At 36.3% G+C, this 13,605-nt stretch overlaps 1 non-coding gene across 1 annotated transcript; it reads right to left on the bottom strand.

The window, feature by feature from the left end:
• Nucleotides 1-935: 935 nt before the first annotated feature.
• Nucleotides 936-1,007, bottom strand: TRNAM-CAU (transfer RNA methionine (anticodon CAU)). The gene has a single exon. It is a non-coding gene; the product is annotated as a tRNA-Met (tRNA).
• Nucleotides 1,008-13,605: the final 12,598 nt, after the last annotated feature.

Raw genomic sequence — 13,605 nt, 5'->3', positions numbered from 1 at the left:
GGTGGACCCGCGATGAAAAAATAGGAAGTTAACAGGACTACGTGAAAGTTAATTGGAAAAATAATTAAAAAATGCTTCAAACAGAAATTATAATAATTAATGTGCACAGTAAATACGAGTATAACACTCGCTTCATTTTTAATGATTTATTGCCAAATAGAAATCATCAAGAAATAGAAAATACTATACGGATTTATAATTTTCTCGTGCTAAGATCAAGTTGCTCTTTTCCATTTCTACTTTCAATAAAATGGAACCCCAAAATAAAGCACCGGTCACACTTTACCTTTTTATTGGTAGGCCTGGGAAAGACCCAGTCAGGCAAAGAGCGGTAGCCATAAAAAGCCATAAACATCAACATAAATAGTTGCATAATTATAACAAAAGCAAATCCGTCATTTGTTATGTTAATGGGGCTAATTTGGAGCCAGAAAGTTATTCTTTGTGCTTTCGCTGGAGCTTTGTCGGTACTTACAGTTTGATCTGGTTTTAACTTTGAAACAAAAATAAAGGACAAAAACTACTTAATTTGTTATTTTAAGGCAACAAATTAACGGTAAGTAATGTTTTTTAAATTAAGTTACGGTTACTGTAAACAGTTCGTCTTTTGTTTTGGTTTTTCTGTGTTTATTATTTTTAAATTTTTTGCGCTGTACTTAACTGTTGCACTTTGAATATTTTTACAACTTTTCACAATAACTCATTAATAGTTATTGCGTTTACATAAATTTCACTTAAAAATTAAACATTTTATATACAGACAGAGCATCAACGTAAACACTGTGGGATCTTATGAAGTTATATGTACTCGTACTTTGCAACCAAAATATAGCTAGATGTGCTGTCGTCTATATTTTCTTTCTTAGTTTTCATAAAGGTTCACGAAAAATATAATCTAAAAATAATGTTGCTCGGTAGGTGTTAGTTGGGCAATTTAGCAGAGCGTGGTTTCGATCCACGGACCTCTGGGTTATGGGCCCAGCACGCTTCCACTGCGCCACTCTGCTCCTGCACAATTGTAGCGAAATATTTTACTGCACCTATGTCTTCTAGGTTCAGTACTAATTCTGCAATCAGTAGCCCAAAATTAAGCCAGAATGATCTGTTTATAGGGCATTTACGTTAGATACATTTTAGTTAAATTAGTTCATTTAAAGAGAACTAACTCTGCACTACCTAGGTACTTAGAAATTTAAAGGGGCGCCCAGTACACTAATGTAAATAATCGTGAGTAATTTATTTCCCACATACATACTACCTAAGCATATAGAAAAAGCATTAAAACGTTAGTCCAGTTATCAAACTAGACCAAAAATTTATAATGGCTCCAAAAATGTGAACTCAACCGTCACAATCTACACGATAGAACAAGCAGATAGTAAAAAGGTGTCCTACCTGCGACATCGCCAATAAGCGAGGCATGATAATTTAATTATTCGTCCACTTCCTACACCGTTCAATTAACTACAAACTCCTTGATAGCGCCTAATCGAAGATAGCAGCATAATTATATTCTTCCGCTCAAATAGCTTAAAACAAAGAGCAACTAGCGCGTCCGCGCGTGAAATTGTCAGACGAACGAAATTATAAGTGTCACACTCGAGCAGGCAAATTGAAAAATATTTTGAATTGATCAGTTATCTGTTTAGAAAATTGTTATGATAATATCAGTTGAGAACTTTAAGCACTCGCAAGAGTAGAATAATAAAGGTAGCAGGAAGGCGCTGGATGCAGGCCGCTACCAACCGTGCGATATGGAAGTCATTGGGGGAGGCCTATGTTCAGCAGTCGTCCTGTGGCTGAAATGGTGATGTTGATGATGAAGAGTAGAATAAAAATATTAATATTTTCCTGTAGACAATGTAAGATTTAATTTTGATTTCGATTCGAAACCATGAGCGCCTTGCTAAGGCGAGCTTTCATAAAGGTATTAAGTAGTTCATCATTAGTAGAGCAAAAATTAACTATATTATCCCGGATCCCGGTTATTTTAACCGCTCTAGGCTAAGCTACGTTAATGATTCTAGTGTCGAAGGGTGGGTTCACCACAGTACGGCTAGCACGAAAAACTTTCGAGTTCAAATCGTTTGCGTACTCGAATCGCCATCAAAAGATTTAGTAAGAAAACTACACAGCGCCCTTGTGAAGGTGTCGTAAAGTGAACTTAGTATGAGATGTGGTTGCACGAAACTAATTTTGAGAATCAAAATTGTCACGTTATCGTTTCATTGATTGAGTATCGAATTTTATCGAATACGCAAACGATTCGAAGACGAAAGTTGTTCATGCTAGAGGTACAGTAGTCAGCAGTTGATGGGGATTTAACTATCGAACTTCAAAATGGTTGTCGATATTGGGCTCTTGTCGCTAGCGACTCTATCTATCAATCTCAAATCTACAAAATCAATTATGTAGACAGTATTCTTGTATTATTTTTAGCCCTTCATCACTTCAAAAAGTTTTATGTAATTGATTACAGGCTATAAATGCAGATTAACCATACACCACTGTGGTCAGAAGGGTTCTTTTGCCTGGCGGTACAGATTTGATGACTTAATAAGACTACAGACTACAGTGTAACAAGTAAATTACATACAAGAGACCAGGGATGTTATGAATATCCGTAACCGTAACTTTCGGATATCCGAAATAAAAAAATATCCGAAACCGTAACCGTAACCGATTCAAAAGTTTCGGATAGTTTCGGATGTAGGCAGTTTAAATTGTTTTTTGTATAGCATTATATTTATGTAGAGGCATAACAGCCTGATTTACCTTTAGGTATAATGCCATTTAGTATATTTTTTATTACTTTTTAATCGATGTAAAGTGTGCGGCCATGAATGAACCGTGTTAGACAACTATTGCAAATGGCATTCTAAAGCACAGATATCCGTAACCGTAACCGAAATTTTCGGATATTCGAATTAAAAAAAATATCCATAACCGTAACTAAAATTATCCATAACATCCCTACAAGAGACTCTTAAGTAGCGTAAGCACTGACACCTATGTAGTTGTAATAGCCACGGTTTTGCAACAAAATATTTTAGTTTGAATTTCTGTTGACTGTACATACTACACTCTGTAATTATTTTATGTAAGTACCATGTATTTTACTTTTCCAGTCTTGCTTCAAAGGAAAAAGTTTAATTATTGACGTGTTCTTTTCGTTTAAGTTTAATAAGTATGTGTTCTCACAGTGTTTATAAAGATAAATAGTTACTTACAAGTAAACATTTTTTTAATTTTCGTTTTATTGGGTTCCTGTGACCACCAATGGGCTTGTAGGTCCGTTCCTTTGAAAATTATAACTACACGTTGTTCATGTACATTGTACACGCATACTTATACTCTTTCAAGTAAACACCGTGGCCAGGCGCGGATCCAGCCCTCAAAAAAGGTTGTGGACACAGCCACCAAAAATTAGCAAAGTGAGAGTTGGATCACTACATGCCCGGACATACATACATGCCTATCGATCTTATATAGATCATAATTAAAACAAGCAAATTAGGGTTGTGGGCATGCCCACAGTGCCCACAACGGTGGATCCGCGCCTGACCGTGGCTTCTTATTAAGTAACTATTTTCCAACAAATTTTAATATGTAAAATTTTATTTGCTGTCACTTGTGTATTTTGTGATCCAGAATTCGCTGCCATAACAGTAATTATACGTTAAATTGAATTCTAACTAAATAAAAACAATGTGAAAAACAAAACAAAAGCCAAACTCGATTGCCTGTCTCTGATGATACCTACTTTAGGATTATTAAACGGAAGGAATACTTAACTGTTCAAATATTTACCTTGTGGGTTACTATTTATAGATAGAAAATATATAATTAGTTTTAATTACCGAAGTAGCAAGTAAACCAGAGCCGTTCATTAGATTTTCGCCATCGCCACTTTATGGTCCAAAATTATAGGATACCGTAATAATTTCTTTACGACCGACAGCAGTATTTCAGTTCCAATAGAAAATGCTCTAATACCCATAAAAACCAAATTGTGGCTGTAAAAAATCGTAATTAGTGAAACTAATGGGTGTAATCGACTTCCATACAAAAATGGGAATCGTAAAGATACCATAAACACCGGACCGGTCAAATTAAATGAAATGGATGATAATTTACGGATTTAATGATTTATTGCATGGCCCCGCAACGAGTGTGTGAAATGTGTTCCGAAACATGTTATGGAGTTGTATAAGTTTTATGGTTCATTAACAAGTTTAGAAAACAATGTACAGTTGCGGAATGAAAAGGTTCGTCACCTTAGTGTCGGTTTTCGCTTGCACTAGGTACCTACTGTAAGAGTCAAACCTGCCAACATAACAGTGCAAGAAACAGTGCTGCTAACATTTAACTAAATATGGCGTTTGCTAACGAATAAGGCTTTGCTTGTTTATTTTTCTACCCCATCAGTGCAATGCAATGATGACATTGACCAATTGACAATAGTTTTTTTTATTTAATAGAAATAATAATGGCAGGTTTAACCAACAAGAAGGTTTTAGTTTATCAATCATAATAATCTTCTTGACAAGATAAATCGTCAAACAACTTTAATCTGAATAATTTTGAACTTTACTGACGAACAGTTAAAGATTATTTTCTCTAACTCGAGATTATTCTGTAACATAGTTTCAAAAGGTAATAATGTGCTCGCGATTCGTTGAAGGAATCAATTTGAAAACTGACGAACCTTTTCATTCCGTGACTACTGTACATAACTTGTTTGAAAATTATCATTCATTTATTTCCTTTATTGAGACCACGATACCTACTCACAAAACTTTACTTTACTCAAGCTTCAGAAAAAAATTACTAGAACTTACCCAATAGTTTTACCCTACAATGCGATTGATTAAAATTATATTTATAAATTTCTGATAGTTTCAGATAGACTGAAAAAAAACTAAAACAAATGAAATATTATATTGAAGTAAAGAAAAAACATTTATTAGATATTGAAAAAGTAAAAATTGTAATGTTATTCCAGCTGAATCTGAAACGACTCAATACAAACTTAAACTTTATGGGGCAATCAAAGCCATTTACAAAATAATGTCCTTACCAAGTTAATCAAGCCGAAGATAAATAACCGAAATCAACTCTCATTCGGTTCTTTTAAGTCGCATGACAATAATAACAAAAATACAGACAAAACAACATACTCGGTAACTTAATATGCCTTATTCAACCGTTTTCTGCTGTTTGCGTATAGTATTACAGGCAATTTATTTCAATATGGCATTCGAATTTACGAACGTAGATTCTTAAGCGGTTTTATGTTTTGCAATATTTTATTTGTGTGTACACAGAAGATGGTAATGTTATACCTAAGAATGTCCCGCGTTTGTCAAGGAATAAGTTTATTGGTTTGAAATCGCAATTGAGATCCCGCGGTCAGGTAGTGGGTTGGTTTTGTTTTGAATACTTATACGATATTTGATTTTTGTTTGCCGTTTTGTGCGACTTGTGGTGGAGGTTCGGAGACCAATCGATTCATTTCGAACTTAGTGTCAATACTAGCGCTCTTTTGCCATAAAAAAACGAGTAACTTTTCGTAACAATCTAAAAAACAACATTTCGTAAAAAAAATTACAAGTACACTTAAGATTATTTCTATTTTCTAGTATAAAAGCATGACAAGGAAGACAAAGCGCCTAAGGGATGAGAGGAAGCACTCTTGACTCATCAGTCTACTGCAAAGTCCTTTATTTATGCCATCTTGTCTTCATCACGTAAATATGGCAATGAAAGAAATACGATTAGGGTTACACAGTTTTGCATGCGGACAGTGACATTGATGAGAAAGAAGAAGGTTATAACAAAGTTATTTTACATTTATGAAACTTAATACCTACCGATATCCAAAGAAGTTTTACAGACCATTTCGACGAAACAAGAGAACTTTAAACTACGTCACAGCGTCCAGCGAAGCCAACCAATTCAACGATAAAATCTATAATCTATTAACCCCAAACTGTATCTAAACTTCCCAACTCTTTTTCAGTATCACTCACAATCGGTATTGGCCGACCGCGATTGCTATCTTCAGATGGGTCTGTTCGACTCCAGATTTATAGAGGGTTTAATCCGTTTGGTTAGAAAAACTAACCGAGCAATTTAGGGTTAAAGTTACGAGTTTTAGGTGTAAATTCGAAGTTTGATAAATTCTAGAGCTGTTGGGATATCTTGGGAAAGACATAGCGTCCCTTAGCTAACAACACCGCCTAAGTCGATTTTTGGCGGTTTTGACATTTTAATACCATTGGATAGATCTGCTCATCGCGCGTCTAACCATTGGTCACATGTTATAGATTTCAGCCAATAAGAAGCCGTAATTTGAATTTTAGTGACACCGCACAAGTCGGTTTGCCTCGCAACACCGCTCAAGTCGTTAGTCTGCCATACATTTCTCGTAAAGTTCCTTCGCGCTCCGTAATTTTTATATTTTTAAGTGAGTTTTATCGCGAAAAAGTCTATGAAAGAAGTTTTAATAGAAGATTAAGAGGTAAGCTATATAATAATGTAATTTTTAATCATTTACGCGTATTAATATATAAGGAAATTATAATAGAAAATATCTTCATTTACTTAGGCGGTGTTTACAATATTTTTTTACAAACTTAGGCGGTGTTTCAAACTGTATTTTAATTGTTTTAGGAAGCTATACAAGTAAAATAAACTATTGATGGAGAAGGAATTGATTCTTGAAGTATTCCGAGTTCATGTGATGAATTTTTATGTGCTGCCCAGGTTTCAATCGAATCGAAGGCTGTCTCATAGTCCACAAACGCCAAGCAAAGTGGCTGATTATACTCCTCGGTCTTCTGTATAATCTGCCGCAGCGTATGTATGTGATCTAAGACACTAAAGCCTGCTAGCCAGCCTGGTAACCAGCTTGATCAGGAGGCTGGAAAGCCTCGAGTCGGCGAGTTAGACGATTCATAATTACTCGAAAACAGCTTGTAGACATGGTTCAGAAGTTAGATGGGTCTATAATTCTTCAACAAGATTTTATCGCCGTTTTTTGAAGAAGAGTATCACCACACTTCTGTGCCGTGCCATAGGAGTTTTTCCCCCGAGGATGACGGAATAGAACAGCTTCCAAAGAGCCTTTAGCATCAACATTTTACCTGCTTTCAAAAGCTGAGCCGTAATTCAATTTCACCCGGGCCTTGTTGTTTAGAGCTATTCCAGAGCTATTCCAAGCTCGTGTAGACTGTCGTTCGGGACATCTTAGGTATTGTGTCGGGTCAATCTAGCTCTTGGGTCTTCGGTTAGATTTGTAACAGGTGTGAACACAGTCGTGTATAATTGTCCGTAGAACTTCTCAACCTCTTTCAATATCTCAGGCCCCGACGCTCTTCTCGGTCTTCAGCTTGGTCAGTTGGCTTTGGCCAACAGACAGACGAATCTCTTACGAACACCTTAGAGCCCTTGTTATGCTCAATTGTCTGTATTATATGCGTAGGTCGCGAGTCAAAAGACTTAGAGATCTATCTGTTAAGACGCCGATACTGAGTAGCATCTTCAGATGACTGCAGATCCATGTTTCGTCTCTCTTCTATAAGGTTATTGGTGAGATCAGAGATCTTTTTTGTTTCTCTTAAACGACGGGTTTTAAAGACCTTAGACCCAGTCATTTGGACAATTCCCAAGAACCTGCTATTGTACTCTTCCACATTTTTGCAATGTCCTGGCATTGGAAACGATTTTGCAACTCGAGTTGAGCTTTCGGGGTTGGATGGACGCTGGGCGGAGTGTAGACTTTATCAGTCGACATCTATCGAGATTCGGACTTATATTTAATGTGCCCCTTACCATTTGGTGATTGCTTCCTGTTTTGACCAAATTGACCTCACAGACAACATGCTTCTACGTCGACAAGATGAAGTTGATCTCATATTTCATAGCGTCATTGGGATGCGGCGAAATCTACTTTCGCTGTTTACTGAAGAAGGAGTTCATCATCCCTCTCCATAAAGCCAGCCAGCAGTTAGCCAAGTGCGTTCCTCTCTCCATACCCAAATTGCCCCACTTCCAGCTCATTGTCGTTTCGTTTGCCCAGCTTCGCGTTGAAGGCCCCCCCTCACAATATTTGATCTATACACTGTGATTCTTCAGATTTAGGTTAAAGATAGGATAGGTCTTAGGTTATAATGATTGTTTAATTATTTTTTAAATAATTCTTAATAAAATTTTTCTTTGTAAATCATCTATTAATACCTTATTCCTTTACATTTCGGCAAACAACACCGCCTAACTCTACAAAAATATCAGTCAATACCGCTCAAGTCATAAAATATGGGTTAAAATAAAGTAAATCGTCAAATTAAGTATAAATAATTATTTCTCAACCGCTAAATAAAGTATTTAATAAGTAACAATAGGAAAAATCCACCGATTTTTTAAAATAAACAGTTTTTTTCGTCTCCTGTAAAGTTGGTAAAAATGACTTACGCGGTGTTGTTAGCTAAGGGACGATAGGCTATCGTTAGTCGCCATCAATCGTTGAAACTATAAATGCTCACGGTACCTATTATGCAAGACGCCTGTGGTTCGTTGTGAATAAATATTATGTACGTTTGTATGGGTGTTTACTATTACATTACATACAGTACCGATTGTTCGTTCAAGTATCATGTTTTTCCAATAACTTTGTTTTGAATAATGCGGATTTCAGATCGATGCTGTGCGTTATTTTGTAAAGGTTACTCCATGGAACGGTGGAATGACCTTTCTAATTTAACAAACATCAATGTTTCTCTGAATCTTATTTGAAATCTAACACAACAAATGTGTTGCAGGAATTAAGCATTCATTATTTTGTAATTCTTTTTACATTTTCCTAATTAAGTATTAACATTTTGAGTATGAGTGGAGAAAACATAAAGACAACAAATCATAAAGGTAGCAGGAAAGTACTGGACACAGGCCGCTACGAATCGATCAACATGTAAATCATTGGGGGAGGCTTATGTTCAGCATTGGACGTCCTATGGCTGAAATGATGATGATGATGAGTGGAGAAAAGAAATTTAGTTTAGCTATCCAGAGAGGCAATGCTGCTTTTGGGTTTACCATTTTTGAGCTTTTTATACGCACCTTAAATTACTGTGCTTGTGATATCAGTTTGAACCTACCAACTGTAACATAACCACGGATTTTTGATTCCATCAACGCAAACCATCCATGTCCCGTTTAGCTACACGCTAAGTAGACACACATTCAACAAACGTTTGTACATCTGCGCCAACACATAAAAGAGGCGCTAACTGTACCCGTGAATGTGAAACGACAACGTTTGCCTTTATTGTTGACGTGATTAGAAAGGTTTATCCGGGAATAAACCTACATGTTGCCACGAAGACGACCTACTTTCTGTTTAAACGATTTGGGATATTGCTTGCCACATTACATGATGTAGGCAGTTCCTGCAAGGTGTTATCTTGTTTGTAGGCCAAGTTGGGTGGTGGTTAGACAATATTGTGTTCTTTCATTTGACTTTTATTTTTACCCGACTGCGCCAGAATGAAGGTTATTAAAATTAAATTAGCTGTAGCATCGATATTATTGCGAATTTCGACTAGTTTCTGAATTGAGATTGATATAGAAGAGAATAAGCATGCTCAAGTCAAAAAAATCAATTCAGTAGCCGATAATTTCTATCGTTTAAGTATATCATCTGTTTAGTTTATGTATTTCCTATAAAAAGTGAAGATAGTAGGTACACCTTAAAAATAAAAACTAGACACAAATTAATAATTTGTCAATTTCTTAACTAACGACTAACTAGTGTAGCGATAGTTGATTATTATTATATTGATTGATTAGTAATTAATAAACATTAAGTTATTAATAAAATAAAAAACCTCGTATAGTGTACGAGTGTTCTGTAAACACAGACACTCTGTTGTTCGTACGGATTAGATACTTTTTCAGCCCAAACGAATTCAAGCTATAACGATAAGTACAGTTTTAGACGCTCCACTAGAATCCAATGCCTTGACCGGCGGATCAGAACAGTACCACTTTTTTAACGCAAAACCAAACCAACGACAGCGATTCCTAGATTACCCACCATACCTGGTCCCGCACAAAAAGCAACATTGTAAATCCTTATTAGACTCGAAGCCGCGAACTTTTTACACTGAGCTGAAGACAATAAATTGCCATAACATCCACTAAGGGCATAAGACGGGGACTTTTTACATAAATTCCTGAGATATTAACTTTGTTCACCGTAATATCAGTAATATTACAGCGCGGTGCTCTAGGGAGCTGTTACAGGCAGTAAATATGAACACGATACTGTGATTTTGCTTTATTAAATAGTATTTTAGGGGTTCCAGTGAAATTGGCTGTTGGTACGCTGAGAAGATTACAGTGTTCCATTTTATTTTCAATATAGAAGGGAGATGTGATCTACATGATGTCATATTAGTGGAGTTTTCCATGTAAAAATTTAATAAAATCAAATTACTTTTTGGCATACAATTTTCAATAGATCCTACTGTTTTCTTAAATGATTGAGTAAGTATGGCGTCCATACTGTCCATTTTAGCAAATTTTAAGAAGGAGATGATAATGATGATGAAGTGGATGCAAGAGACTTTAACTGCGCTATTTTGAAACCTTAAAGGTTCAGTCAAACCAACGCGATCACACGCGATCAGCCGACGTGCAGAGATGGCGATCAGACTTAAATGCATTGATCGCCATCGCTGCACACCGGCTGATCGCGTGTGATCGCGTTGGTTTGGCTGAACCATTAGACCTAAAGTCAAGTTGAAATTGTCAAATGACGTAGTATTTCTTTCCTCGTTACCCGACTGCGCTACAAGGAGGGTTATGTTTACGATACGCCTTGTAATAGTAATGGGAAATGTACAAAAGACAAGTAAAATTACCGGTAATTTACCTTTATGATGGGAAAATTTAAATGAGACTACATTAATGGGCAACAACCTAGATATCAGACCGCAGTCCGCCAGTTCCGTGGGTATTCGGCGAAAAAATGGCATCTGAATACGAGGCCTGACAATGAGGCCGTCACCGAGTGCCCTTTGAGCTGTCAGCGCGCTGAAGGAACCAGGGCAATTACATCGAAACCCTCGCGATGCTGCAAAAAATACTGGCCGATAGTGCTGTGGTACTATCGATAGAAATGTACAGCCAGCTTCCGGTTCGGTTATCAAACTGGCGAGCTCGGAGCAGCTGGTGAAATTTATTGTTGTGGTGAGGACAGTCAGTATCTTGATTAAAATTAAATTCAATGACGAGTACTCACAACAGTACAATTGTAATTATTTATTTAATGTATATGTAATAGCTAGCCAGTGTCGAAACGGTTTTGGACTATCGAGCTGTCGATTCCAGAGGTCGCTCGCTTATGACTATTCCGGTAAGCCCACGCAAAGCACAAGCACAAATAAAATACCTTCAAAAAGCAAAGTAGAGCTACGTTTTACCTATCATCAAGACTTTACGAGATCTTGTATCCCAACTAATATTATAAATGCGAAAGTAACTCTGTCTGTCTGTCTGTCTGTCTGTCTGTCTGTCTGTCTGTCTGTCTGTCTGTCTGTCTGTCTGTCTGTTACGCTTTCCCGCTTAAACCTCGCAACCGATTTTGATGAAATTTGGCATAGAGATAGTTTGAGTCCCGGGAAAGAACATAGGATAGTTTTTATCCCGGTTTTTGAAACAGGGACGCGCGCGATAAAGTTTTTCTGTGACAGACAAAATTCCACGCGGGCGAAGCCGCGGGCGGAAAGCTAGTAAATTATAAGACTCACTGGAGGAGCTCTACTAGACAAATTCGCTATGAGTGTAGTTGTGAAAGGCGTTGATCGTAAGATTAGAAAATATCACAAGGGGTTAAACGCATTTAATAGTGTGGATTTTCTCTTCCTAAGAGATAGCGGTTCAAAGTGATCGTGACTCTGCAATCGATTATATTCAAAGAAATTATCGATACTTTCCTTTCATAATCCAGATACAAGTAAAGCACTAGCCCTGAATGAAGGTAAGGGATTATTAGTACACCTCCCTGTCGCTCGGTTTATCTCGGGCGTTATAATAAGCTGTCTCGTGGCTCCGGTTCATGTTATAAATATAGGAAATATTATTTTTATTCTAGATCGAATAGAAATAGAGTAACTGTAATGTTAGAGGCAGAATTAAGTACTAAGATTATGGTCTGAAGATGTGGAAAAAGAGTTTTGATTGACACTAAGGCTGAGTTGCACCACCTAAATTTAATCGTAACAACATAACGATAATAACCGGTGCTTTTTGTATGGAGTTTGACAGATTTTTGACGTTTGTCAAAGTTAAAGTAAGATGGTGCAATCCAGCCTAAATATTATATTGTAATCTACGAAGCTTACATTTTTGTATCTGTAGTCTAAAAATATACTAGATGGTGAAGGATTGTTTGCTTAAAACTAATTTAATTAGTTTAAAATTACACAAAAATACCAATTTTGTTAGAGATTGACATAATAATTTCATCGTAACTTACCGATAACTGGATCGATGTTATCTGTAAAAAAAGAATAAAAACAAATTAATATCTCAGGTTTATTGTTAAGTGATTATAAGATGAACAAAAGGACTACAAAAAAAAAGTCAATTTCTTGATACCAATTAAAACCTATTACAGCGATATACGAGTAAGATGCCACAATGTAAAGCTTGATGTGCTGTCAATGTCATGTGCGTAAGTCTGTGCATGGGCGAAGGCCGAAGAGCTTTCACATTTAAATACTGACTTCTAATATTATTGTGTTAAGTATTATTTATCATTTTTACTTCACTGTACACAGCTGACTGGTTTCCATTTCCCAAAATTCGTTGTTCTTTAATTCCACCATCTTACCAAACTCGTTCCGAAGCTATATCGAATGCCTATCCTTTAATTAAGCCTCTAAAACCTCCAGAATATCTGTATTGTATAAAATTTGTAACGTTGTAAAGTTGGGAATTACTCGGGCACGAGTATTATCGGAATAATTTAATTAAGACATAACAGCACCTTTAATGCCGATTAGTCACACGATCCGTGGTTTGGACATAACTGAGCCAAAAACAGTAGGGAAAGTTAGACTCGTATCTTGAACATACACTAAAATTACAAAGGCTCAACTTCTCATTATACTCTCCATTCTAGCTCTAATAGCTCATTTCGAGTTTGTTGCTTTGAATTGAAAAAAATAGTGATGCCACAATCTTGTTGCCCTTTTATTTCCCCTAATTTAACAATGATAGAGCTTTTGTCATATCATAAAAGTATTTATTTAATTTTATCGGTTGTGTCAACTGCACTATTCGAGTCAAATTCAAACAAAGATTAAAAGCCTTAATCAAAAGTTTTAAATCTTTGTATAATATGTTTTAATGTGGCTCGAGTTTTGTGGTTCTAGTTTTCTAGACTGTTTTTTTATTTATTTTTCGATGTTGGGTTAGACTCTTACCAAACTGTACTAATCCCATTGACACTCGTAACAAACATTCTATGTCTTTTGACGCGTCCAGTCATATTTCAACAAGGCTTCACTGAACATACTGAATATCCTTTAAACTGTG

This window comes from Ostrinia furnacalis, unplaced genomic scaffold, assembly GCF_004193835.3.
Source record: "Ostrinia furnacalis isolate ACB-3 unplaced genomic scaffold, ASM419383v2 OfSCF7613, whole genome shotgun sequence".
In the NCBI taxonomy this organism is placed as follows: domain Eukaryota; kingdom Metazoa; phylum Arthropoda; class Insecta; order Lepidoptera; family Crambidae; genus Ostrinia; species Ostrinia furnacalis.
This window is presented reverse-complemented; position numbering and strand designations above follow the sequence as displayed.